This window comes from Gossypium hirsutum, chromosome D08, assembly GCF_007990345.1.
Source record: "Gossypium hirsutum isolate 1008001.06 chromosome D08, Gossypium_hirsutum_v2.1, whole genome shotgun sequence".
Classification (NCBI taxonomy): domain Eukaryota; kingdom Viridiplantae; phylum Streptophyta; class Magnoliopsida; order Malvales; family Malvaceae; genus Gossypium; species Gossypium hirsutum.
In genome coordinates this window covers 34,436,088-34,463,465 of record NC_053444.1, presented here as the reverse complement: position 1 = coordinate 34,463,465, position 27,378 = coordinate 34,436,088, and the positions used below count along the sequence as shown (strand labels likewise).

Genomic DNA, 27,378 nt, shown 5'->3' with positions numbered 1-27,378 from the left:
GAAAAGATTTATGATTGTTATTAATATTGATTCTGACATAAAGTGGATTCTTCAATATTGGATTGATTTAACGAATATATTGAGCATATGAATAGGTATGTATACCCTAATTAGCGACTCGAAGATAATAATTTGAAAGTTTTTAATTTGGATGAAATTTTATAACTCGGTTTAATATGTCTATAAGTGTATTTATTCTGGTAATGCCTCGTACCTTATTCCAGCATTGAATACGAGTAAGAGGTGTTACAATGTGACATCACCAGATTCGGCCCTAATGTTTAGGCTGGGTTTGGGGTGTTACAATTAGAATCAAGTCCACTAGATTGGTTTAAGATAAATGACCCTAGTGAGCAGCGGGTTGATGTATTTATTGTCATTTATTTATTTGAACCCCCTGGTAAGGTGGGTAAGTCTTGTGAAATGAAGAAACTCACTAAGTTCATACGAACTTACTAATGGTTTGACTTGTGGTTGTAGGATTCGCGGAACAAGGAACTCGTAGAAGGGTCGAGCCAGATCGTGTTGAGTCAAAGTGCATTGAAAGAGAGTGTCATGCACATAGGAGAGGGCGTACCTTTAGGAACTTCTCCAAGAGGGCGATAATGTTGTATTTATTTAGATTCCTCAGAGTTCGGAATTCGGGCTAAAAGTATTATTCTTAGGTAATATAGTATGTTTTAATGTAGCAAAATCTTAGTATGAACAATAACCCAATTCAGTTGTGGCGCTTGTACTCGTATCCGATGATCGGGTCGGGGGATGGTGTTACACTTCTTCACTAATCCAAAGGATTCCATATTTTGAAAATTTTGTATATGTTTTTCTAACTTCCTTGATTTTTGTTCCAAAGTATTTTGACTAGCACAATTATAACTATCATTGTAATCCTCATCATAACTATCATCTCTATCATCCATATCAACATCCTCATCTACTAAATTATCATTACCTTGGCTAGCATATTGCCGACCCAGCCCAGAATGGATGGATTCTTCCCTTCTACGCTTGGGATTTTGCTACTGGTTCATCTTGTTTGCTCTAAGCTCCTCAATGAGCTTTTCGTTTCTTTCATTTCTCTTTCATTTTTTTCTTCGTATTTCTTTTTGTTGGGAAGACATTTACTCCTCCATAATCTTTATTCTCTCTTACATGTCCAGGTATTGTTGGCTACTGAACTAGTGATGTTGGGACCCTTGTTCCATTAATGATACTCCGACATGGTGCTGGTTTGGGGGATTATAATATGATGGGAGTATTGATAAATTTGTTAGTATGGATTTTGTTGATTTTTTTCCTTGTGGGATATTTTGATTTTGTAGGATTTTGTGTTGACTACCATCCAATAGGTCTAAATGTTGGGTTGTTCTAGTTTGGTTAACATTTGCTTCTGTGCTATGACCGACGTGATCAGTAACTTGGATATTGACTAGTTCAATATTTATACTAGAAGGATCATTAACACCTAAATTTGACATGTCTATCCACAATCACCTCACCAATTGTTAACTAGTGAGGTAAGCAGAGGCAAGAAGATGTTGATCTAATGAAAAAGGAATGAGTGTGAAGGTTGGAAGGAAACTTTGGTCTGATGGAAATAGTTTTAAGGTTCAATCAGGGAAGTATGTGAAAATAGACCTATATGAGTTGTTTGCATGATCATTTTATAGTGGGGAACAAACTTAGCTACGTGTCCTAAAATTGTTGACATGGAAGTTTGATTTGATACCCTTGCAGTGATGGTGATGTGATGTCCTAGGATAAAACATGTTAAGACGACTAGCAATCAATTATTTTTTTCTCCATGTGGTCCTCATATTGTGTCAGCGAAGGTGTACAGTTCTAAAGTTCATCAGGCTATGGTTCTAAATCTTGTTTGAAAACGGTTTTCTTGCACACTGAAAAATAAAAAATTTGAAAATGGAGTCGACTTATGATGTTTATAGCAATAAAATTTTCTTGAAATATACCTGTTCTGTGAGTGAGATAGATCCTTCTTGTTCCTGACTTTCAACCAATCGCCTTTTTAACTGAACAACCCTCTCCACTATTCTCATAACACGAACTACTTTGAGTATGGGCTCAAACAATTACGAGTCAAACACAAAACCAGAAATATTTTCTTTACTTTTAGTATGAAAGTAAATTTCTCTCTCTTATAGAAACCGGTAGAATTGTTATTCCCAGAAAATAAAATTTATAGTTAGAAATAAATTCTCACTATTTTCATGCAAAATAACAATATCTCAAAAATTTTGTGCAACTTATTGTATTTTTAGCCCTACTAGTGCCATATTTTTATTGGGAGAGGAAGTAAAACCCTAGTTAAATTAGTAGGATGAATTTAATGCCTATTTAATAGAAAAAAAAACAAGCCCCTAGTTGAATTAGGAGAGAGGGGTAGCTAATTGGGTGTCTCCCTTCATATGAACTATGATGGGGATTCTGGCCTCTCTTCTATTGGATCCAATTATATGTGTTTTTTTGGACTTTTAATCTAACACTTTATAATTTAATCTAACCCATTACATGTTTTTCTATTTTCTCAAAATATACATTATTTATTAAATTAATTTTTCCATTAAATAATTTTCTTAACACAATTCTAATTTTGTTAAAATCATTACAACTTTACTGTAAAAAATTCTATGAGAAAATATATTTAATGTCTACATTCAACGGATTCACAATGACCAATTAATTTAATTTTATTTTTGAACTTCAATTAATTAATTATTAATTGAAAAAACCATAAATTAATTCTCAGGTCATTTTCATGCTTAGTGAGAAACTATATTCATTTCTGAATGTAACCCATTTCACTAACTTTATTATTTCTATCAATTTCTTTATTATTTGATTCAACATGCAATTCATTCATGATTTCAACAAGCTAACAGAGGGACCGATTAGACATATGTGATTAGAGCTTAAATGATTTGTAATTAAGTTCTAGCTTTTCGCCTATTAATTATAAATTCATTTAGTTATGAAGTCATTCTACTATAGAATCATGACTAAGCTCTCCCTCCTGACATACCATAACGAAAGCAACTCATAGAATATCCTTAATCTCTTTGGGATAAATCTGTTCTTCAAATATGATCCTATTTTTATCTCGTAGTAATCATTGCATCTTTCTTCATGAAAAGTCAATTACTATCAAATAGTAATTCAATCATTCATCACAAAGACGAACGACTCGTGACCATGTTTACTTTTCATCTATCATGTAATGCCAATGAGAGGATATCATTTACCCATGTCTTGGGCTATAAATTCCACTATTGTGAATGATTTTACGTACTACAGAAGTCATATACCCAACGCACCAGCTTTTGATTCCTTATCTATTCAAACTTAGACTTTTACTTACATCAAAGTATACGAGTCACGCATACATAGTCCATCATCCACTTAGGATTAAGGTATGTCACATTATGAACGTCACAAGTGAATAAATCTATAAACGGATTTAGGATCTATTCTTCTTGGGTCCTGTCCAATGTGATGCCATTCCAGTCAGACACATCTTTGTGTCTATCTTCTAAGAGTTATCCGCTCCGATGCTTAAGACAAAGCATCTTCCCAATTGGACTTGATAGACAACATATTAGTCTTTCAATCGGTTTGCTCATTTCCAATTAAACTAACGACATATTTTGGTTCGTCTACTAATATAAGTTATCTTTGTGTATTACAATCTGACCACATAATGCCGCTTAGTATTGGTGAAACATTAGACAACCAGTGAGCTAATATGTGCTTCCATTTTGTTTTGTATGCAAAAACCATTGTAGACAATATACAAAGGGTATTAATGTAATTCATAAATAATTTTATTAAACCAATCTGTTCGAAAAAATTACAAGTATACAAACGAATATATTACACTTAGGATACCAGATCAAACATTGGTTTTATGGGAAGACACGTGTCAAGCTCTTTATAGATGTTCTGTGAGATTTGCAAGATTCATTACATAATGTATAATATAAGGTAAAATGCAATTTGACTTTTAATATATATCAAACCAAAAACAAAGTATTTTATCCATAGGTTTTAGATTTTAGATTTTACATGCTTGGTTAAGATGTATTTATATATTAATATAATATGTTAAAATATTAAGAAAAACTAATAAAAAATAAATATTTATCGAATTCTTAATTTCCTTTCTAAAATTAGAAATTTCACCACTTAGTGTGTACTCTAAAATCAATTGAATTTTCATGCTTTATAAGCAGAATATGTAAGGTGATGCATGTTATTTAAGTTATACTAAGTATTTGTTCTTTTTTTAAATTATACTCTTTCTATACAAATAAAAATGTCACATTTGACTTTCATTATTTTAAATATCTTAAATAATTAAATTTTATAAATATATATTTAAAAACTACTTTATTAGAAGTTGTTATAATATATATTTTTTCAAATTTGCATCTACGATCAATTTTAAATAATGAGTTAAAAGTTGAAATTTTTTTATCATTAAAAGTCAAAAAGTGAGAACTTTAGTAGAACAAGGGAGTAGAGTAAAAATTTAAAGGTTATAATATACTTAAAGTTCTTGTACTCTTCATATATCATAAATTTAATCTTCATACTTTTATTTTTAATAATTTAGTTCATTTACTTTTCGAATTTAAAAATGTAGGCTCATTTATTAACATTGTTACAAATATTTTGTTTAATTTATTGGTGTGACATTTTAAAATTTTAAAAAAAATATTCACTTAGTATTCATATAACAAAAAATGACATTATAGTGGACTTGAACTTAAAAGATAATTTTAACGATGCTAACAATTCTTAAAAATTCACATTAACATTTTAATTAGAATAAAATATTTAGGCTAACTAATGATATTACGAAAATTAAGGTACCAAATTATGTCAAAAATTAAAGTTTAGTTATTAAATCTCAAATTGGAACTAAGAATCAAAATTGAAATTTAATTAATCTTATATAAATCTCAAAAAGAAAAAAGTAAAGGGATTATAATTGAAATTTAACTATTATATTCTCATGTCCGAAAAAATTTAGAAAAAATGGATAGGTGTCGTGTAAAAAAAACTTTAAGGCCTTCCTTTTATATATAGTAAATATACGTTAAAAAAACAATTGAAAAATAAAACATGTTACAATCTCATTCCCGTATTAAATTTAGAAAACCTATCGGGCAATAACAATTTTATTTAAGCTACAATTATTATTACTACTACTAATAACAAAAAAATGAAACCCACAATTAAAAGGAAAAGGGAAAAGATGTACAAAGGTATGACATTGTTATAGGCGTATCTGATTCAAGATAGTACTGTATTTGCTCGACTATTGGTTTTTTATTGGTATTTGATACATATTGGTGGTTGTCGATTTGTGCTTGACTAATATTGAAAAATGGAAATGTTTCTTTATTATTTATTATTGTGTCTTGTTAAGGTTTTGAAATTGCTAGTTTCATGAATTGATGAGTGAGTAGTCAGTAAATTTTTCTGAACCTTTTCTTTCTGAAGGATTTTTATGTTGTCAAGTGTTATTAGATTAATGCTAGAGGAGTTCTATCATACTATTATTTTTAGCTTTGAATTATTGGTGTTTTCATCTTGGAATATCTCCACAGAAAATATTTTGTTTAAGTTGGTGACCAGAGTAATGTTTTGGCTTGGAGGGGTATGCTTTAGGAGGTTTCCAAGTCTGAGTATTTTGGAATATGTTGTTTCTTCGATTTTTGGTGTTTGCTTGTATCTAGTTTGGGGTTCTGTATAACATGCTTTTTATATATGATTGGTCTTTCGATACGAGTTTTATGCTTAGGTGATGGTTCCTTGTATTTTGGTGTTTAGGGGTACTTTATGACTTGTTAGCATTATGCTATCTTTGTAACTTTTGGTTATCAATAGAATTTTGGCTTAGTAAAAAACAATCATAAATTACATAAAAATAGATTTTAGAATTGTTTTTTATTTTCCTTTTTAAGTACTATTTAAAATTTTAAATTCAGCTAATACACCATATTTTAGGTGACGTTGGTGGAATTTATCGAAATACAGTGATAGGATGACTAAAATTTATATCGAAACAAAAACTAAAATTAAATATGTTAATTTATGACCTAAATGGAATATTCCGATTGAGAGAAATGATTGTATGAAATAGTGACGCCATGTTTTCTGAATCCCTTTTCTAATAGTTTAATATCACATTAGTATTTTCATTTTAAATTTCAACATTTTCATCATGACAAAAAATCAAATTCAAATGAAAAACCTATTTAAGATAAAATTATTGATGTGACATTAAATTATTAAAAATAAATAATATCTTTGCTTGATACAATATTTTCTCTTCCAACTAATTGGTATCAACACAAAATGGATTAAGGAGTAACGGAATATGATAGAGCACAAATTGATGTTTTCTAATTTGTTGCCATAAAGGCCCACTATATATAAAAGAAACTATAAATTATATACTTCAGCCCAACAAAGGTTTAGATCTAGTATTAAAGCCGAAATTTCTCACTATTTCTTACCTTAATAAACTTTTCGATGGAACTTACCTTAATCAACTTGATTATGATTGATTATGAGCAACTATAACTGCCATCCATGTCAAAAGCTAGACCTAAAAAGGTTATTAAGGTTAAAATAAACTTTGGTACAGGAAATTTTGAAGGGTAAAAGACGTTGGGCATGTCTCGATTTGAAAGAGAAGAAGCTTTTTGATGATTATGGGATCTACATTTTGAAAATTGTACTCACTTTCCATCATTGTCTCCAAGATTTCAATCATGGGACTGCCTCATACTGATGTTATCCTTGGCTATGAATGATGTGTTTAAGAATGAGACTGAAACATTAATTATAACTTTGATTTGTTTTTACTTTTTAAAAAATTTAAGGGGAGGTGAAATTATTTTTACTACTTGAACAATAACAGTTTATATTCGATGCACTAGCGTATAGTTTATATATTATCAATGAAGATAATATAAAAAATTATAAAAATAAATTAGAATATATTAATTTATAATAATATATTACCATCTAATTTATTAACCATACAAATCTAAAAAATAAATATCAACTTTCCTTTTTCTTAAAAAAGTTATTACCTAAAAAAATAGTAATTAATACCTCATTCGTGAATAATTATTTTTGTTTTGTGGATGTTGAATGTAATAATTGTGATTATGTAATGCAAATAGTATGCATTTTCATGTGTATATATATATCAATATTATTATATTAAATGTTAATTAAATTAGTGCAAAGAGTTAATTGGATATCAATTTAGTTGAATAATGTCAAAATATCATTACTTTTCAAAGTACATTATATTATTTTAAATTTACTTTTATCTATTTATATCTTTTATATAAAAATAAAAAAATACACATACAAAATAGGATTTAAACTTCAAACATCATTGTTTTTTACATTTTTATTTTATCATTTCAACCAAATCTTTATTTATTTTTTACAAATATTTCTACTACCTAATTTTATATTTCACTCACACAACCAAAACCTATTTTTTTATAAATATATATTTTACCCATATCATAATTGTATCATAATCTAGTATATATATATATTAATTTTTAAGTGCTTTTAAGTGAGTTCCAAATTCACAATGAATTGTCGTCCTTTTAAGTAATCAAAATTGCCTAAGAAATGAATGATAAAGATTCAAATTTGCTCCTATGTATGGAAAAGTATTTGGGCAGTTGGCAAAAGGTCTATGCTGGAGGATTGGTACGGGTACTAATATATCCATTTGATGCAATCGGGCTCCATGAGTTATCAAATGCGAATGATGTTTCCCTCGAGCTGCCTAAAGGACCTATTACCAGAGCTAGGGCTAAGAAGTTTAAAGACACAATTTCAGCTTTGGTTGATCGGGTTTGGGGTGAATCCGTGGCCAGTCTACTTGAAAACTCATGGACCAGCAAGATGAGCAAACCGTGCACTTTACTTCAAGCTCTTCCAGCTTAATTTTTAACAAGCTCGTTTTTAGCTTATTCATTTTTTATTTTTTTTGAAATAATTAATTAAATTGTCTTAGTTGCTGTTAAGTTTAATTTGAGTCTTAGTTAAATATTTCTTGGTTCAGCCGAATTAATGTGTGAGATTTAAGCTAAGTAAATTTGTTGAATTTGCTAGGACAATGTACATGGACGGCAAAGAAGAGGTGGACAACATCATGCATAATTCATGGAAGAATTTGAGGAAGCATTTGACCAACATCATGCATAATTCATGGAAGAATTTGAGGAAGCATTTGGCCAACATCATGCATAATTCATAGAAGAATTTGAGGAAGCATTTGACCAACATCATGCATAATTCATGGAAGAATTTGAGGAAGCATTTGACCAACATCATGCATAATTCATGGAAGAATTTAAGGAAGCATTGGGCCAACATCATGCATAATTTAAGGAACAAATTGAGGAAGCACCATGGCCGAATTTGGCTTCCAATTTTACCCATTCGGCTACCCTTTTGTTTTGCCTATAAATATGTGTTAAATTTCATTGTAAGGGGAAGAACCTTGAATTAATGTTTTTACATTTTGTGAGATTGTTTACAACTCTCATTGTTCTCCAAAGACTCGTTTGACTTATCAAGTAACCCTTGTGGCGTCAACCCATTCTTCTTATCCGAACTTATCACTTTGCATCCAAAGTGTGGCATTCAAGTTATACCGAGGTTCCTATCATCTTTGATAGTGGGTCAAGGTTCCATTTTATTCGTTTTCCATCCATACAACATTTAACCTTTCCTAAGTATTCGTATAAGTCCCGGGTTAACACACTTATATTGTGTTGGTTCAACTTGAATACTTGGTTTTCATTCACCTATCATCCTCAATACACTTCATAACCCCTTTTGAACTAAATTTGAGCCTTTATCCCTTCTTTCTTAACCTATCTTCGACAAACCTTGATATTACTCCAATTCACGATCGGGTACATCAACGACTCGACTCTCATCACCGAGGCCGGGGCGTATCATCTGGTATCAGAGCTAGCCGAATCGGAGTAAGAATCATCATCTTTGATATTATGGTTTTGTAAAAAAAAATCAAAAAAAAAATTTTGCCTACGGTCTAGGCGCGGACGAAAAGAACGTGAAAGATCCGTAAAAAAAAATTTATCCAATTTATTATTTTTTCTTTCTTCTTTTGTATTCGGTATTAAAAAAAAGAGAAATTCAAAAAAAAATTCGGAATTAAAAAAAAAGTGATTGAAATTCATTTTAAGTTTTGTTTGATAGCCTACCATTTCCGACATCATTGCCCACCAAGCCAACTCAATTTTGTAAGCCGACGACAAACGGTATTGATTCGTCTATCTAGTTTGCGGAGAACTTTGAGAGGCGAAAATCGAGTGGTAAAAGGCAAGAGCGATTGGTGAGACCATTAGAGAGGAGTAAAAGCCAAATTGTGTGAAATTTTCTTTGTGAGGAATTGGTGAGAATTTTGTGGTGAGGTATTTAATTTTCTGTTATTATTATTATTTTTTTAACATTTCTTCTTTTAGTATATAATCATGTCTCAAGATACCGAGCAAAATGTGGTGGGAAGAGAAGGAGTTCCCGATTTAGGCCAACAAGCCCTCTTAAGAGAATTTCAACGAATGCTCCGTAACGAGCTTGAATCCATCAATGAGAGGCTAGATCGAGTGGAAGGAGGGCCAACACGAGAAGGAACCCCTCAAGGACTGAGAAGGGAGCGGGGGCGAGTAAGACCTTTTGTGGATGATCCCTTCGAGCCAAGCGAGGAGGAAAGTGACCAAGCATTGGATCAAAACGAAAGACGACGAGGTCAAAGGAATAGGGGTCCTAGAGATCGAGGCCAAGTTGATGGTGATTTAAAAGGTATTAAACTATCCATTCCTCCCTTTCATGGGAAATCTGATCCGGAAGCCTATCTAGAATGGGAGAGAAAAATAGAGGTGATCTTCGAGTGTCACAACTACTCGGAGAGCAAAAAGGTGAAATTGGCGGCAATCGAGTTCTCCGATTACGCAATGGTATGGTGGGATCAACTCACAACGAGTCGAAGAAGGAACGGGGAGCGGCCAATCTCATCTTGGACGGAAATGAAACCCGTAATGCGTAAGTGATTTATACCCTCTTACTATTATCGTGAACTTTATCAAAAATTGCAGAATCTTACGCAAGGAAATCGAAGTGTGGAGGACTACTTCAAAGAAATGGAAATTGCCATGATTCGAGCAAACGTGGATGAAGATCGTGAAGCAACCATGGCTCGATTCTTAGCCGGCCTTAATCGTGACATAGCTAACGTGGTGGAACTTCAACACTATGTCGAAGTTGTTGATATGGTACATGTTGCCATCAAAGTCGAAAAACAATTGAAGAGAAAAGGAACTAGCCGAACCTTTCCTAGCACTAACAATTTTCAAAGGTGGAACCAAGGCACGGGTAAGAAAGACTTCTCTAATCGCACTAAAGATCACCCTTTGTCTTCTAAGGTGAGCAAACCCGTTGGTGAAACAAGCAAAGGTAAAGAAGTTGTCATGCCGAATCGATCACGAGAAATAAAGTGTTTCAAGTGTTTAGGGAGGGGCCATATTGCAAGTCAATGCCCTAACCGAACTAACATGATATTGCGGGCTAATGGAGAGATCGAATCGGAGGAAGACGATGATGAAAACCCCGATGAAGCCGCCGAAGAAGAAGACAAACTTGAATATGCTGTTGATGGCGAAATCCTCGTCATTAAACGAAGTCTTAGTCTTCAAAGCGTTGAAAACGAACAGCAAAGAGAGAACATTTTCCATACACGTTGCCATGTCCAAGGCAAGGTGTGCAGCTTGATCGTTGATGGCGGGAGTTGTACAAATGTGGCCAGCACCTTAATGGTTGAAAAACTCGGCTTGCCAACAACTAAGCACCCTCAACCTTACAAACTTCAATGGCTTAATGATGGAGGGGAGTTGAAGGTAACTAAGCAAGTTTTGGTGCCGTTCACTATCGGAAAATATTCCGACAAAGTTTTATGCGACGTAGTACCTATGCGTGCTGGTCATATGTTATTGGGTCGTCCATGGCAATTCGACCGTAAAGCTACTCATGATGGTTTTACAAACCGCTACACTTTCAAGTTTGAAGGCAAGAATGTCACCTTAGTCCCGATGACACCGAGGCAGGTTTATGAAGACCAATTGAAGTTAAGAGAGTCTTTTGAAAAATTTCGAGAGAATGAAAAAGAAAGCGAAAAACACACTGAGAAAAAAAAAGAAAAACTTTTCAAAAGTGTGAGAGAAAATAATAAATCGATTGAACAAAAAAATAGAGAAGAAAAAGAGCAAAAGAAAATGAGTGTTTATGCGAAAGAGAGTGATTTCAGAAAGTCTTATTTGATGCAGCAATCGGTTCTTGTACTTATGTACAAGGAAACTCTTTTGAATACTAACGAGTTGGATCCAAATCTGCCCTCTTCGATTGTTTCTCTTTTGCAGGAATTTAAGGACGTGTTTCCGGAAGACATTCCTAATGGGTTACCGCCCATTCGAGGAATAGAACATCAAATTGATTTCATTCCTGGAGCCTCCATTCCCAATCGACCAGCTTATCGTACAAATCCCGAAGAGACCAAAGAATTGCAAAAACAAGTCAATGAACTTATGGAGAAGGGATATATACGAGAAAGTCTTAGTCCTTACGCCGTACCGATTTTATTGGTGCCAAAAAAGGATGGAACATGGCGTATGTGCGTAGATTGTCGCGCGGTAAATAAGATCACTATTAAGTATCGACATCCGATACCGCGACTCGATGATACGTTGGATGAATTGAGTGGTGCTCGAATATTTTCTAAAATTGATCTAAAGAGCGGATACCACCAAATTCGGATGCGTGAGGGGGACGAGTGGAAAACCGCTTTTAAGATGAAACATGGACTCTACGAGTGGTTGGTTATTCCATTCGGGCTTACCAATGCGCCTAGCACTTTCATGCGGTTGATGAACCATGTTCTTCGTTCTTTTATCGGAAAATTTTGCGTTGTCTATTTTGATGATATACTTATCTTTAGCAATTCCTTAGAAGATCATTTGTTGCATTTAAAATCTGTTTTGGATGTGCTTAGAAAAGAATCCTTGTTTGCTAATCTTAAGAAATGTACTTTTTATACTAACAAGGTTATTTTCTTAGGATTCGTGGTCAGCTCGGAAGGATTGGAGGTTGATCAAGAAAAGGTGAAAGCCATTCAAGAATGGCCTAGACCCACGAGCATTAGCCAAGTGAGGAGCTTCCACGGATTGGCAAGCTTCTATCGACGATTTGTTCCAAATTTTAGCACCTTGGCAGCACCTTTAACTAGTGTGATCAAGAAGTCTTCTGCCTTCTATTGGAATGAGGAACAAGAAAAATCTTTCATTGCTCTTAAATCTTGCTTAACTAATGCTCCCTTACTTGTGTTACCTGATTTTGCTAAAATGTTTGAAGTTGAATGTGATGCATCAGGTGTCGGAATTGGAGCCGTTCTAATGCAAGATGGAAGGCCCGTGGCATACTTTAGTGAGAAGTTAAATGGAGCCGTTCTCAACTATCCGACGTATGACAAAGAAATGTATGCTCTAATTCGAGCTCTCGAGACTTGGCAGCACTACTTATGGCCAAAAGAGTTTGTCATACACTCGGATCATGAGGCATTGAAGCATATCAAGGGACAAGCAAAATTAAATAAACGACACGCCAAATGGGTAGAGTATTTAGAATCTTTTCCTTACATCATCAAATATAAAAAGGGTAAGGAAAACATTGTGGCTGACGCGTTATCTCGACGATATACTTTGCTATCATATTTAGATTCAAAATTGCTCGGATTTGCCTTTTTGAAGGAATTGTATAATGATGATGTTAATTTTGGTGATATTTATAAATCTTGTGAAAACAAAGCTGTTGATAAGTTTTACAGGTTTGATGGATTTCTTTTTCACGAAGGTAAGCTTTGTATTCCGCAAAGTTCAATACGGAAATTGTTGGTGATCGAGGCACATGGTGGTGGACTCATGGGCCATTTTGGGGTGGCTAAGACGTTTTCAACCCTCCAAGAACATTTCTTTTGGCCTGGAATGAGAAAAGAAGTTGAACAAATTTGTAGTCACTGCATAACTTGCAAGAAGGCCAAGTCCAAGATTAATCCACATGGGCTCTACAAACCGTTGCCCATACCTGACGCACCATGGGTCGATCTTTCTATGGATTTTATCCTAGGACTTCCAAGGACTAAAACGGGGAAGGATTCAATTTTTGTTGCTGTAGATAGATTCTCCAAAATGTCACATTTTATAGCTTGTTCTAAAACTGACGATGCCGTTCATATTGCTAATTTGTTCTTTAGGGAGGTTGTACGACTTCACGGAATTCCAAAAACCATCGTATCCGATCGAGACGCAAAGTTCCTAAGTCATTTTTGGAGGTCTCTATGGGGAAAGCTAGGAACGAAACTGTTGTTTTCAACAACCTGTCATCCCCAAACGGATGGACAAACGGAGGTTGTGAATCGCGTGCTATCAACCTTATTACGAGCAATTATTCGAAAGAATCTCAAAGCGTGGGAGGAATGTTTACCGCATGTGGAATTCGCTTACAATAGATCCGTCCATTCTGCTACTAAACATTCACCATTTGAGGTTGTGTATGGATTCAATCCTCTAACTCCATTAGATTTGCTTCCTTTTCCCCGTGATCAGCTTGTTCATACCGATGCAAAACGAAAAGCCGATTATGTGAAGCAACTTCATCAAAAGGTGAGAACCAACATTGAAGTGCGAACCAAACAATATATGCGAGCGGCAAACAAAGGAAGGAACCAAATAGTGTTTGAACCCGGAGATTGGGTTTGGGTTCACATGAGGAAGGAAAGGTTCCCGGCCCAACGAAGGTCAAAGCTGTTGCCAAGAGGAGACGGACCCTTTCAAGTGTTGGAACAAATTAATGAGAACTCTTACAAGCTTGATCTCCCAGGTGATTACAATATTAGCGCAAGCTTTAATGTGGCTGATTTATCTCCCTTTGATGCAGGTAGCGATTTGGGGACAAATCGCCTCGAAGAGGGAGGGAATGATGCAATCGGGCCCCATGAGTTATCAAATGCGAATGATGTTTCCCTCGAGCTGCCTAAAGGACCTATTACCAGAGCTAGGGCTAAGAAGTTTAAAGACACAATTTCAACTTTGGTTGATCGGGTTTGGGGTGAATCCGTGGCCAGTCTACTTGAAAACTCATGGACCAGCAAGATGAGCAAACCGTGCACTTTACTTCAAGCTCTTCCAGCTTAATTTTTAACAAGCTCGTTTTTAGCTTATTCATTTTTTTTGAAATAATTAATTAAATTGTCTTAGTTGCTGTTAAGTTTAATTTGAGTCTTAGTTAAATATTTCTTGGTTCAGCCGAATTAATGTGTGAGATTTAAGCTAAGTAAATTTGTTGAATTTGCTAGGACAATGTACATGGACGGCAAAGAAGAGGTGGACAACATCATGCATAATTCATGGAAGAATTTGAGGAAGCATTTGACCAACATCATGCATAATTCATGGAAGAATTTGAGGAAGCATTTGGCCAACATCATGCATAATTCATAGAAGAATTTGAGGAAGCATTTGACCAACATCATGCATAATTCATGGAAGAATTTGAGGAAGCATTTGACCAACAGCATGCATAATTCATGGAAGAATTTAAGGAAGCATTTGGCCAACATCATGCATAATTTAAGGAACAAATTGAGGAAGCACCATGGCCGAATTTGGCTTCCAATTTTACCCATTCGGCTACCCTTTTGTTTTGCCTATAAATATGTGTTAAATTTCATTGTAAGGGGAAGAACCTTGAATTAATGTTTTTACATTTTGTGAGATTGTTTACAACTCTCATTGTTCTCCAAAGACTCGTTTGACTTATCAAGTAACCCTTGTGGCGTCAACCCATTCTTCTTATCCGAACTTATCACTTTGCATCCAAAATGTGGCGTTCAAGTTATACCGAGGTTCCTATCATCTTTGATAGTGGGTCAAGGTTCCATTTTATTCATTTTCCATCCATACAACATTTAACCTTTCCTAAGTATTCGTATAAGTCCCGGGTTAACACACTTATATTGTGTTGGTTCAACTTGAATACTTGGTTTTCATTCACCTATCATCCTCAATACACTTCATAACCCCTTTTGAACTAAATTTGAGCCTTTATCCCTTCTTTCTTAACCTATCTTCGACAAACCTTGATATTACTCCAATTCACGATCGGGTACATCAACGACTCGACTCTCATCACCGAGGCCGGGGCGTATCACCATTAATGATGATGTTTGTATTCCAGATGCAGTTAATTTTAGATTATCAACAACGACCAATTCTATGCGTGATTTTAAAGTAAATGAGTTAATTGATAGTAATAATAGACTTTGGAAGAGGAAGCTGATAAATAGTACCTTCACAAAAGAAGACGCTGCAAGAATCCTTCGAATCCCCTTGGCACGAACACCTCATGAGGACTTCCTCATTTGGGGAGGTGAATTGTCGGGTGAATTCACAGTCCGAAATGCCTATAAACTATTACAGAGTTCGGATGAAAATCTTAGAGCTTATGCTTTACAAACCATCTACAAAAAAATTTGGAGCCCGAATCTACCAACAAAAGTAAAGATTACAATCTGGAGGCTATCATGGAATTATTTGCCTACAAAGGTGAATATGCAGTATAAGAAGTTATCAGTCAACACAAGTTGCCCCCGATGTGGAGAAATAGCTGAAACAATGGACCATTTATTCCGAGAATGCCCTGTTACAGTGGAAGTATGGACAACACTATCACTTCAAAATATTATAATGAATCAAAGCATGGACTTCGTACAGTGGCTTACCTGGGTGTTTGAGCAGCTTACCCCTTGTCAAGGTTGCCTTTTCTGCTGCGCACCCAAATCACACATACAAGCTTAGCATTTTGAGTTGAAACCGATTATATTTTAGATGTTGCAAATAGTTGGGTAGTTTAGTGGGTTGCCAATTGAAGATCCAAGACTACATTTGAGACTTTTTCTAGAAGTTTGTTTTTCATTTCGACAACAGGGTAATTCTAAAGACGCACTGCAGCTCAAACTATTCCCATATTCCTTAAGAGATCGTGCAAGAGCGTGGCTTAATGCTTTGTAGTCGATAACAATGACATCATGGAGTGACCTATGCTAGAGGTTTTTTCTAGAGTATAATCCACCAAACTTGAATGCCAGGCTCATAAATGACATAACATCTTTTCGGCAATCAGAGGATGAAACATTGTACGGAGCCTGGGAAAGATTTAAGGAATTGATTAGGAAATTTCCTATGCATGGTTTCCAACATTGGACTTAGATGGAGATATTTTATAATGGGCTGAATGCACATACAAGGATGGTAGTCAATGCATCTGCCAATGGTACTTTGTTGGATAAATCCTAGAATGAAGCATATGAAATTTTGGAACAGGTAGCCAACAATGATTATCAGTATCCTACCACACGAGTTGGGACTGGTAGGAGAGCTGTTGGCACCATTGGGCTTGATGCAATCACTTCATTGATAGCCCAAGTATCTTTCTAGCTAATATGATCAAGACAATGCAGAAGCCAGCTCTGTCCAAGAGCTGAAACCAGCCAAGTCATCTTGTGTTTATTGTGGTAAAGATCGCCTGTTTGATAATTGTCCATCAAACCCAGCATCTGTTTACTACATGGCTAACTTCAACTGGAATAATAATCCTTATTCTAACACTTATAATCTCAGCTGGAAACAAGACCCAAACTTTGGTTTGAGTATTCAAGGTACTGGGAATTCAAACACTACTATTAGGCAAAATGCTGAGAGTGCATTGACTGGTTCTAATCAACTTATACCGTGACAAAATGTCCAACAAGGCTAGGCATCAACTTCATCATCTATTGAATCTATGCTGAAAGAATATATGGCTAAGAATGATGCCATGATTTAGAGTCAAGCCATATCCTTATGAGCCTTTGAGAATCAAGTGGGGCAAATAGCAAATTCTTTGAGTTCAAGACCATAAGGAATTCTGCCAAGTGATACCGAGAATACAAGATCACAATGGAAAGTGTAACAGCCCTAACTCGTATCTGTCGTCAGAACAAGGTTACGAAGCATTACTAGAGTTTACAATTCCAACGAACAGAAATTTCAAACATTTCATATATAGCAATAAACATATTAAAACCAAGTCAAAACATACTTATTGTCCCACATACGAGCCCTCGAGGCCTTAAATATGCCTTAGAAACAAATCGAGACTAAATTAAAAACTTAGAGAATTTTTTAGATAATAGTGAAAATTTCAACACGGCAAAGGTCATACGGTTGTGTGACTCACACGGCCAAGGGACACACCCGTGTCTCAGGCCGTGTAGGCATTCGAAATAGGGACACACAGTCGTGTCCCAACTCGTGTCCGTGCCTGTGTAACTCACTGAATTGGGTCACACAACCAAGTCATATGCTTGTGTGCCAAGCCATGTACCCTTCAAAGTAACCCCACACGCCCGTGTGCTAGGCCATGTAATAGCCTGACTTGCAACCCTTTGAAAGCTATAGGGGACACATGACCGTGTTACACACGGCTGAGACACACGCCCGTGTCTCTGCCCGTGTAGATGAAAGTAGGCCATTTTACAAGCTATTTTTCTCACCCAATTTGGCATGTACGTACAACCACAAATTCACATATACACTAGCATAATGAGGCACTAAAACCATGCATATTCTAGCCTTATTTAAATGGTATGGTCAAATACAACCAATATACCCTTAGGCACCACAAATGAAAATAAATAAACATGTATAACTATGTATTCATTTTTTCCAATTAATCAACTAACTTATAGGCATGTTTGCCTTAATACATAACATGGAACTTGCTTGCCTAAATATACCAAATGGTACTAATCATGCCATTCAACCACTAGCATCTAAAACCATATAAACCACTCAAACCAAATGCCATTTCACAATAATTCTAAACATCAACCATTAGAAAGCTAATATTTACATGCCATATACTAAACTCATTCCATAATCAAATTGCCAAAACAAAAGCCAAACATATGGTCATTTAACAACCCAAAATACATGACCACATTAGCCAAAATACTCATACATGCCATTATAACCAAAATTAAACAACTGAAAGTACCAAAATAGCAGATGGATAGTGTGATATAGCTCCAACGAGCTTCCAACCCGAACGACCTTCCGATTCACTATAAAACACGAAAAATAACATAGAGTAGGCATTTAAGCTTAGTAAGTTCATATAACATAGAATATAACTTACCATTTAGTCATATAATAGGTAAGTAAACAAGCATATCCCAACACAATTTGGCCAAATGCCTAAGCACATATACACAAACCATGCTAGCTATGTAATTACATATACAAGCCAATAAACTCAGATGAACATAACCATTGATCAAGTTTCATATACATGTATCAACCAATTCAAGTTTCCATATACCATGTAACAACATTTCTATGTAATTCACATGTATACCTGTAATAGTTCATATCGAACTCTTATTATTTTGTATCAAAACATTTCCTGTTGAATCGTTTAGAATACTGTTGGATACTAGGGATAGCTCACATAGTGTGCTATCTCATATAACTGTAATCTGTCAATTCATGTACATGTATGCTCATACAAGCTATTAATTGAAATGCTCACTCGAGTTGTAGATCGGTTTGCTCTTACGAGCTATAAATCGGTACGCTCATACGAGCTGTGGGTCAGAACGTAGCAACACGGTGCTGCTCAAACAAGCTATGGAGTATTTGCAACACATACAAGACCTCAGCTATCGGAAGGACATTCAGGACCAGTAATCAAATCATGTAGCCCTAATGACATGTCATTTGTATTCTACGGATTCCTAAGATTCAAACGGGACTCGGTAATCGTTGTACGTCGTTGGATATGCACTTGGTAATTATGTATGAAAATTCATAACATATATATAACTCAATTAAAAACATATAAATACAATTTAATTACACGAACTTATCTCGACGAGTATATATAGATACAGAGGCGATTAATCTAAGATTTTCCCTTTGCCCCGATCTAATTTCGTACGAGGTCTGTCTTGATCTATATGGATAAATTTAACTCAATTTAATATATTTTTATTCAATTAAACCCAATCATATTTTGGAAAATTACCATTTTACCCCTATACTTTTAACTTCTTTGCAAATTAGTCCTTAGGCTCAAAAAATAAAATTCATACAATTTTACCCTTACCTAAGCCTAGTCGAATATTTTATACACTTATATCAGCCCACACATTTCACTAATTCACAAATTATACCATGTAATATTTACTATTTTTCAATTTAGTCCCTATTTGACAATTTCACCAAAAATTCTTTTACAAAAGTTGTTTATCTAACAACAATCATCCATTTTCTATCATCAAACTTCAAAAATCATGTACATGTATCAATGGAACAGCCCTAATCGTTTAAAATTTTCACAAATTAGTACCTGGGCTAGCTAGGTTAAGTTACAACAATCCCAAAAACATAGAAATTATCAAAAACGGGACAAAAACACATACCTAATTAATGAAATAAGGATGGACGTATGTAGCTTCAACAATGGCTACTTTTTTATTCTATTTTCAGTTGAAGATAGAAATGAAAGATGAAAGCTTTATTTGTTTTATTATTTTATCATTTAATTACATATTTTCTTATTTAACCTTTAAAATTAATCAAATTTACACAAATTCCAAGCCATGCACATCCACTATCAACTCTAATGGTCTAATTATCATACAAGGACTTACACTTTAAAGTTCTATAGATATTTAATACCTTTAGCTATTAGAACTCAACTTTAGCACTTTACGCGATTTAGTCCTTTTTATCAAATTGAGCATGTAAACGGTAAAATTTCTTAACGAAATTTTTGTACGATACTACTATCATGCTGTAGGAAATAAAATAATAATAAAATAAAATTTTTGACTTTAGATTTATGGTCTCAAAAACAGTATTCTTATTTCATTGAAAAAGGCTGTTACAGAAAGAGCATTACAAGGCAATAACTCTTAGAAGTGGGATTTAACTGGATGAAGTTGTTAAAGATGCAACTGTAGAAATAAAAAACTTAGATCTCAACCATGGAAAAATATCAGAACAACCCGAAAAGGCTAAACAGAGCACTACTGAAGCAAAATCAAGTAATTTTGCCGACAGAATTGCCACATCAAAACAATTCCAGCAACCTGAAGGTCGATCACCTCTACCTTTTCCTCAGTGCTTCCACATCTGTAAACAAGATTATTAGTTTAAAAGATTTCTAGATGTCCTTAAGCAACTTCACATCAACATACCTTTGGTAGAAGGTTCGGAGAAAATGCCCAATTATGTGAAATCGATGAAAGATATATTGTCAAAGAAGTGAAGATTGGGAGAATTCAAAATGGTTGCTCTCACTAAAGGGTGCACGGCTATGTTAACGAATAAATTACCTCAAAAGTTGAAAGACCTAGAGAGTTTTACTATCCCGTGCTCAATTGGAAATCATTATGTTGGGAAGGCACTATGTGATTTAGGAGAAAATTTCAACTTAAAGCCCATGTCCGTATTTAGGAAGTTGGGAATTGGAAAAGCAAGACCTACTATAGTAATGTTGCAGTTAGCTGATTGATCCTATACACATCCGGAAGGTAAAACTGAAGACGTATTGGTAAGAGTAGATAAGTTCATTTTTCTAGCCGACTTCATTATTTTAGAATGTATAGTTGACAAAGATGTGCCAATTATTCTTGGAAGACCTTTTCTTGCTACAGGCAAAACTTTGATTGATGTGCAAAAGGGTGAACTGACCATGAAGGTGAATGATTAGCAGATCACTTTCAACGTATTTGATGCCCTGAAATGTCCTAATGAGAGTGAAGATTGTCATGCCATTGATTTGCTAGAAACAACAGTGAAAGAAGAGTTTGTAAAATTTTTCCATGGCAATTCAGATAGTGATACAAATTTGATTGAGCTAAATGAAGCAGAATTTTGGAGAATTCAATGAGTTCATGGAGGAAAATTATATTGTGGATAGACCAGGGAAAAATTTTGAGCCCTTGGACTTATCGGTTTGCACCTTCAATCCTCCTAAATCATCTATAGAGGAGCCTCCCACATTAGAGTTGAAACCTTTCCCGTTGTATTTGAAATATGCTTATTTGGGTGAAAACAACACTTTGTCGGTAGTTATTTTTGTGAAGTTAACACTCGATCAAGAGGTAAAGTTGTTGGAAGTTCTCCAGAGATCTAAAAAGGTATTAGGATGGACAATTGTCGACATCAAAGGAATCAATACTGCTATATGCATGCATAAAATTTTATTGGAGGATTACCATGTCAATTCTATTGAACAACACATAATCAAATGGCTTGATGAAGGTATTATCTACCTTATCTCGAACATCTCTTTGGTGAGTCCTGTACAGTGTGTGCCCAAGAAGGGAGGTGTCACAATGGTCAGTAATGATAACAATGAGCTCATACCAACTCACACTATCACAGGATGGAGAGTATGTATGGATTATCACAAGCTTAATAAGGCAACTAGGAAGGATCACTTTCCCTTGCCTTTTATTGACCAAATGTTGGACAAATTAGCTGGGAAGGCCTTCTACTACTTCTTGGATAGATATTTGAGGGTATAATCAAATTTTTATAGCTTCTAGTGACCAAGAGAAGACAACTTTCACCTGTCTATATGGTACTTTTGTATTTAGAAGAATGTCATTCGATTTATGTAATGCCCCATCAACATTTCAACATTGTATGATGGCAACAGTTTTTAACATGGTAGAAATTTTTCTCAAAGTTTTTAAGGATGATTTCTCTATCTTTGGGAATAATTTTGAAGGCTGTTTGAAAAATCTGGAATTGGTTCTTTGCCGATGTGAAGAAACAAGTCTTGTCTTGAATTGGGAAAAATGGCATTTCATGATCTGCGAAGGCATTGATCTAGGGCATAAGGTATCGTAGCAAGAAATTGAAGTTGACAAGGAAAAAATTAATGTGATAGAAAAATTCCCACCTTCCTTCTACCTGTGTCAAGGGCATTAGAAGTTTCTTAGCCCATGTAGGTTTTTAAAGGAGATTCATTAAGGACTTCTAAAAGATATTTAAACCCATGTGTGCTTTGTTGGAGCATAATAAACCTTCCACCGTTGATGAACCTTGTATGTTCACTTTCGAGGAGTTAAAAAGCGATTGGTGGTTGCATCAATTGTAATAGCTCCTGAATGAACAATACCATTCGAGCTCATGTGTGATGCTAATGATTATGCCATGGGAGTAGTGTTGGGGTAAAGGAAAGACAAGATATTTTATATAATCTATTATGCAAGTCGAACCCTGACTGATGCACAACTTAATTACACCACCACCGAAAAGGAATTATTTGCTGTGGTATTTGCATTTGATAAATTTTGGTTATATTTAGTTGGTACCAAAGTCACGGTTTACACAAATTATTCTACCATTAAGTATTTGATGACCAAAAAAGATTCAAAGCCCAGACTGATTTGATGGATACTCTTGCTGTAAGAGTTTAATTAGTAGATTCGAGATAGAAGGGAAGTAAAAATCAAGTGATAGATCATCTATCAAGATTAGATGTTGGCAATGAAGACAACAATATCAAGCTTATTAAGGAAGACTTCCTAGATGAGCAGTTTTTAGTTGCCATGGCATTGCCTTGGTATGTCGATATTGTAAAATTTTTAGTCAGTGGACTGTTGCCACCTGATCTAAATAGCCAGGGAAAATGGAAATTCTTACATGATGCAATATTCTACTACTGGGATGAACCTTTTTTATATAAGTAGTGTGCTGATCAAATAATTCAAAGATGTATTCTTGAAGAAGAGATGAACAATGTATTACAAAATTTTCATTAAGCCTTGTATGAAAGGCATTTTGGAGGAGTAAGAATAGCATCAAAGGTACTCAGTCTGGATTCTATTGGCCGAATTTTTTCAAAGATGCCCATGAATTTTATAAGACATGCGATCATTGTCAAAGAAAAGGCAACCTATTTAGGAAACACGAAATGCCACTGTAAAATATTCTGGAAATCAAGTTGTTAGATGTTTGGAGGATAGACTTTATGGGTCTATTTTCACCTTCGTTCAGCAACTTATACATACTTGTGGCAGTAGATTATGTCTCCAAATGGGTGCAAGCCATAGCTCTACCTACCAATGATGCCAAGTTAGTGATGAAGTTCCTGCACAAGAACATATTCACGATATTCGGTATGCCTTGAACCATCATCAATGATGAGAGGTCCTACTTTGATTGCAAGCTAGTTGCCAACGTGTTGCAAAGGTATGAAGTAAAACAAAAGATTGGCACGGCATATCATCCACAAATGAACGGACAAGCTAAAATTTCCAACAAGGAAATTAAGCAAAATTTGGAGAAGGTTGTTAATCCAAATAGTAAGGTTAGGTCTTAAAGATTGGACAAAGCCTTATGGGCATATCAAACTTCTTACAAAACTTCGTTAGGAATGTCACCATTCAAGCTCGTCTACGAAAAATCTTGCCATTTGCTAGTTGAGTTAGAGCACAGGGCATACTGGGCTATAAAGCAATTGAACATAGATTGGAAAGCTGCTGGCAATAGAAGATTGCTTGAGTTAAATGAGATTGGAGAATTCAGGGCACAAGCATATGGGGATGCTAAACTTTATAAGGAGAAGACCAAGTGTTGGCATGATAAGAGAGTTATGCCATTAAAGTTTGAACCAGGACAACTGGTGTTGTTATTCAAATCATGGTTGAAACTATTTCCTGGCAAATTGAAATCCTGTTGGTCAGGTCCCTTTGAAATAGCCAAAGTATACCCTCATGGAGCAGTTGACGTGAAGTATATGTAGATGGGGGTCACATTTAAAGTCAATGAACAACGTTTAAAGCACTACTAGGGTGCTCATGTGGATCAGGACAAACAATCCATTGACCTTTGAGATGTTTAACCTCAGCATCTCGATATTTATTTTATTTTATTCCTGCAGTTTTTAAGTTTCTCCTAGTTATTACATTTATGTTTTGTTTTTTTAATTTAATCATTTTTGCTTACTTTGTAATGCAGATGTTATTTAGGAAGAAGCGAAAGGATGAACATAATAGAAAGCAGTGCCACCATAACAGTTGCATAGCTCTTGAGAAATGAGATAATTAGGAGGTATGGGCTATCCCAATTTTTGAAGGAAGTTGAGAGGTTGGGGCCTATTTGCGGCAGTTAGGCCTAATGGAAATATCCCAAAAACATTTGGCCTCAATTTTTTTATTTCCCTTGAATTCCCATTACACGCCTATCCAATCACCCACGTCAAGCTATAATTACCTCCTACAGTACCACCTTTACCTTTCCCTTTGCCCTAATTCCTTTTATTCTCCTCAAAAATTACCCTAACCCTTGTGTCCCTCAGAACTATTCGTTGACCCTTAAGCATCTAAAAACCTTCCCATTTTTCCCTTCAATCAACGATTTCCCTTCACCTAAACCTCAACAATGGTCAGAACGCTTACCCCCTAAGTAGCCTTGTGTCACTGTGAACATTCTTCAATACTGCAGAAAGGATAATTATAAAAATAATATATCAAAGAGGTTGTTTTGCCTTGAAAAATGTTTTCTCTTCAATAATGAACCTTTCATGGGGTATGATGCTTTTATCTCATCTGTGGTGGAAAAATACAACTAGTAGATATTTGCTTGCATCCCGAAGACATTTTGAGCAAGCTTTTTCATGAATTTTACACTAGCATCACCTCACCGAACAACGCTTATATGTATGTTGGAGGGCTGTCTATGTTGTTTGATGAAGACAACATCAATGCCTAATTTGGGCTCTTAGCCGTACAAGATGAGCATTCTCAGTTTACTGCAACCATCACCTTGGATGGGTTGAACCAAGTCCTCAAAGACCTTTGCATTGAAGGAACCTGATGGACTGTATCTCGATAGGACTGCTACATAGTTGACAGGGCATCACTAAAGCCCAGTTGTGGAGTCTGGTACCACTTCTTGATTATGCGACTAATCCTCTCTACCCATAACTCTACAGTATCCAAGGAGCAGATGTTGCTACTACACTCTGTAATGACAAGACAATAAATTAATGTGGGCAAGATAATCTTCAATGAAGTTCACCGTTGTTCATAGAAAAACGTGGGGAGTCTCAACTTCTCGTCACTAGTCACTGTACTCTACCAGCGCATCAACATCCCAGTGCTGCCCAACGAGGATGTAACCCCAAATAATAGGGTAATAACAAGGGTGATTGTGGCTAAGATATCTGGAGAGGAATTGTCACGATAATAATTACATGGCTTAGCATCTACATCTTCCACGTAGACTTTTACCATGGAAAAACCTTATACCTCGAACAATACATTTGAATAGCAAGTGATCAATTCACTTGACCGGTTCCAGAAGCAACTCATTCTTTTCGAGACTCAGCAACATCGAATTGCTACAAACATAGAAAAGGCACAAGAAAGAATGGTCATTTTCTAGGCCTATGTGGAGAAGTGAGATATTGCCCTAAAGAGGTCCCTTCAAAAGAATTTTACCAAGCGCATGCCTACATTCCTTGAATTCCTTAAAGAACTGCAAGCATCTGTCAAGGAAGGAACGGGTGAAGTAAAGCCAATCGAGGCAGAGCCTGTATGCACTAAATCCACAGCTGTAAAAAATGAAACTGAAGTACCTGAAGAAGAAGCCACAAAGATTGAATCGGTTAATATAGAGACCGATCAAGAGGGGACAGAAGAAGCAACCCTGACACCTGCACCATCGGAGGACAGTACTAGAGCTATCCCACCTACGCAACTGAAGCAATGTCTGCACAAGATAACAAAATCCATCACATCATTATTGAGATCATCGAGTCCAATAAAGAAGAGGAGGAAGTGCCACGCTAATCGCTGAAAAGAAAGATGCATTTTAAGCATTTGGCACATAAGTCTACCCGCAGACATTAAAGCAACAATAACCAAACTCCAAGCCAGGGGAGTTCTCTTCCCCTTATTGCATCATGCATTCATATTTTGGTATGACATTTTATGTGTAAATATATTCGTTTTACCACAGCATTGCATTCATAGACATGTACATTCATGCATTGAGGACAATGTATCCCTTAGATTTGGGGTGTGTTGGGAATTTAGGATGCATTATGTACTTAGTCAAGCATATTCATTTTGCCATGACACACATAATTGCCAAGGCATGGTTAGACTACCATGAGTGTATTTTTTTACTTATAATGTTCGATGATAAGCTTAAATCTTCAATAAACCTAGAAAGATGTGACAATGGATTAGGCGAATTTAGCTTAGGATAATTTACCTAAGAATCGACCCCTAAAAATGAGATGTCCTAACTTCAATTACAATTGGACTATAATGTGTATTTTTTAGAGATTCTTGAAGCTAAAATCAGTAAAATTGTAAGGGAAATACTCAAACAATTAATAAGTGGTGAAGCTTAAGGAAAACCAAAGAAACGCCATAAAACACTCCAATGTTTAGAATTACCAAATAGATCAGCGACACTTTGTTTGCTTCATCATGTTGGTTAGAAAAGCAAGCTTAGACAATAGTGTGAAATAGAGAAAAAGAAATTTAAGGGCACTCCATTGTAGTAATAGGACGAGTAGCTAAAGAGGTAGTTGTTTGCTCTATCCATATTCTTAGTAAAAAATCTTAGCTTCATGAGTGAGTTCCATTCAAATCATGACATGATTGAGTATCCAAAAATTTGGTGCATGCTCTATAGTGATTATCGAGTCAAAGAATCATTTGATGAGCTGAGCCCCCTTACTGTTCTAAAAAAAGGCTAAAGTTAAAAAGAAAATTGAGTTTAGGTAAAAGATTAAATAAGTAAATTAGGAGACACTTACTATAGTAAAAAAAATACACATGAGCACTTAGGAATTTTTCTTTTAGGACAATATTTTCTGCACTACCTTTGCTAAAAAAACTTATGAAACTTGAAAAAAATTTTAGACATAGAAGATTGCTAAGAACTGAAGTATAAAATGCTATCTAAATGGTCTGGCAATACAATGGTGATTATGCTCGTTGTGGCAATTTTTCAGGTTCACGCATTCATGCATACTTTGCTTAAGGGTAGGCAATGATTATGGTTTGGGGGTGCGATAACTCTTGAAAAGATTTATATTTCACGACCTTAGAATTAGTTAATTGCTTGTACTTAAGTGTTGTTAGTTGCATTTTAGGATATTGCA

The 27,378-nt window shown here is 35.1% G+C and overlaps 1 non-coding gene across 1 annotated transcript; it reads right to left on the bottom strand.

Annotated features, from left to right (window-relative positions):
* Window positions 1-16,280: 16,280 nt before the first annotated feature.
* LOC121220519 (small nucleolar RNA R71) lies at window positions 16,281-16,387 on the bottom strand. The gene has a single exon (XR_005917727.1). It is a non-coding gene; the product is annotated as a small nucleolar RNA R71 (small nucleolar RNA).
* Between the last annotated feature and the right edge of the window lie 10,991 nt (window positions 16,388-27,378).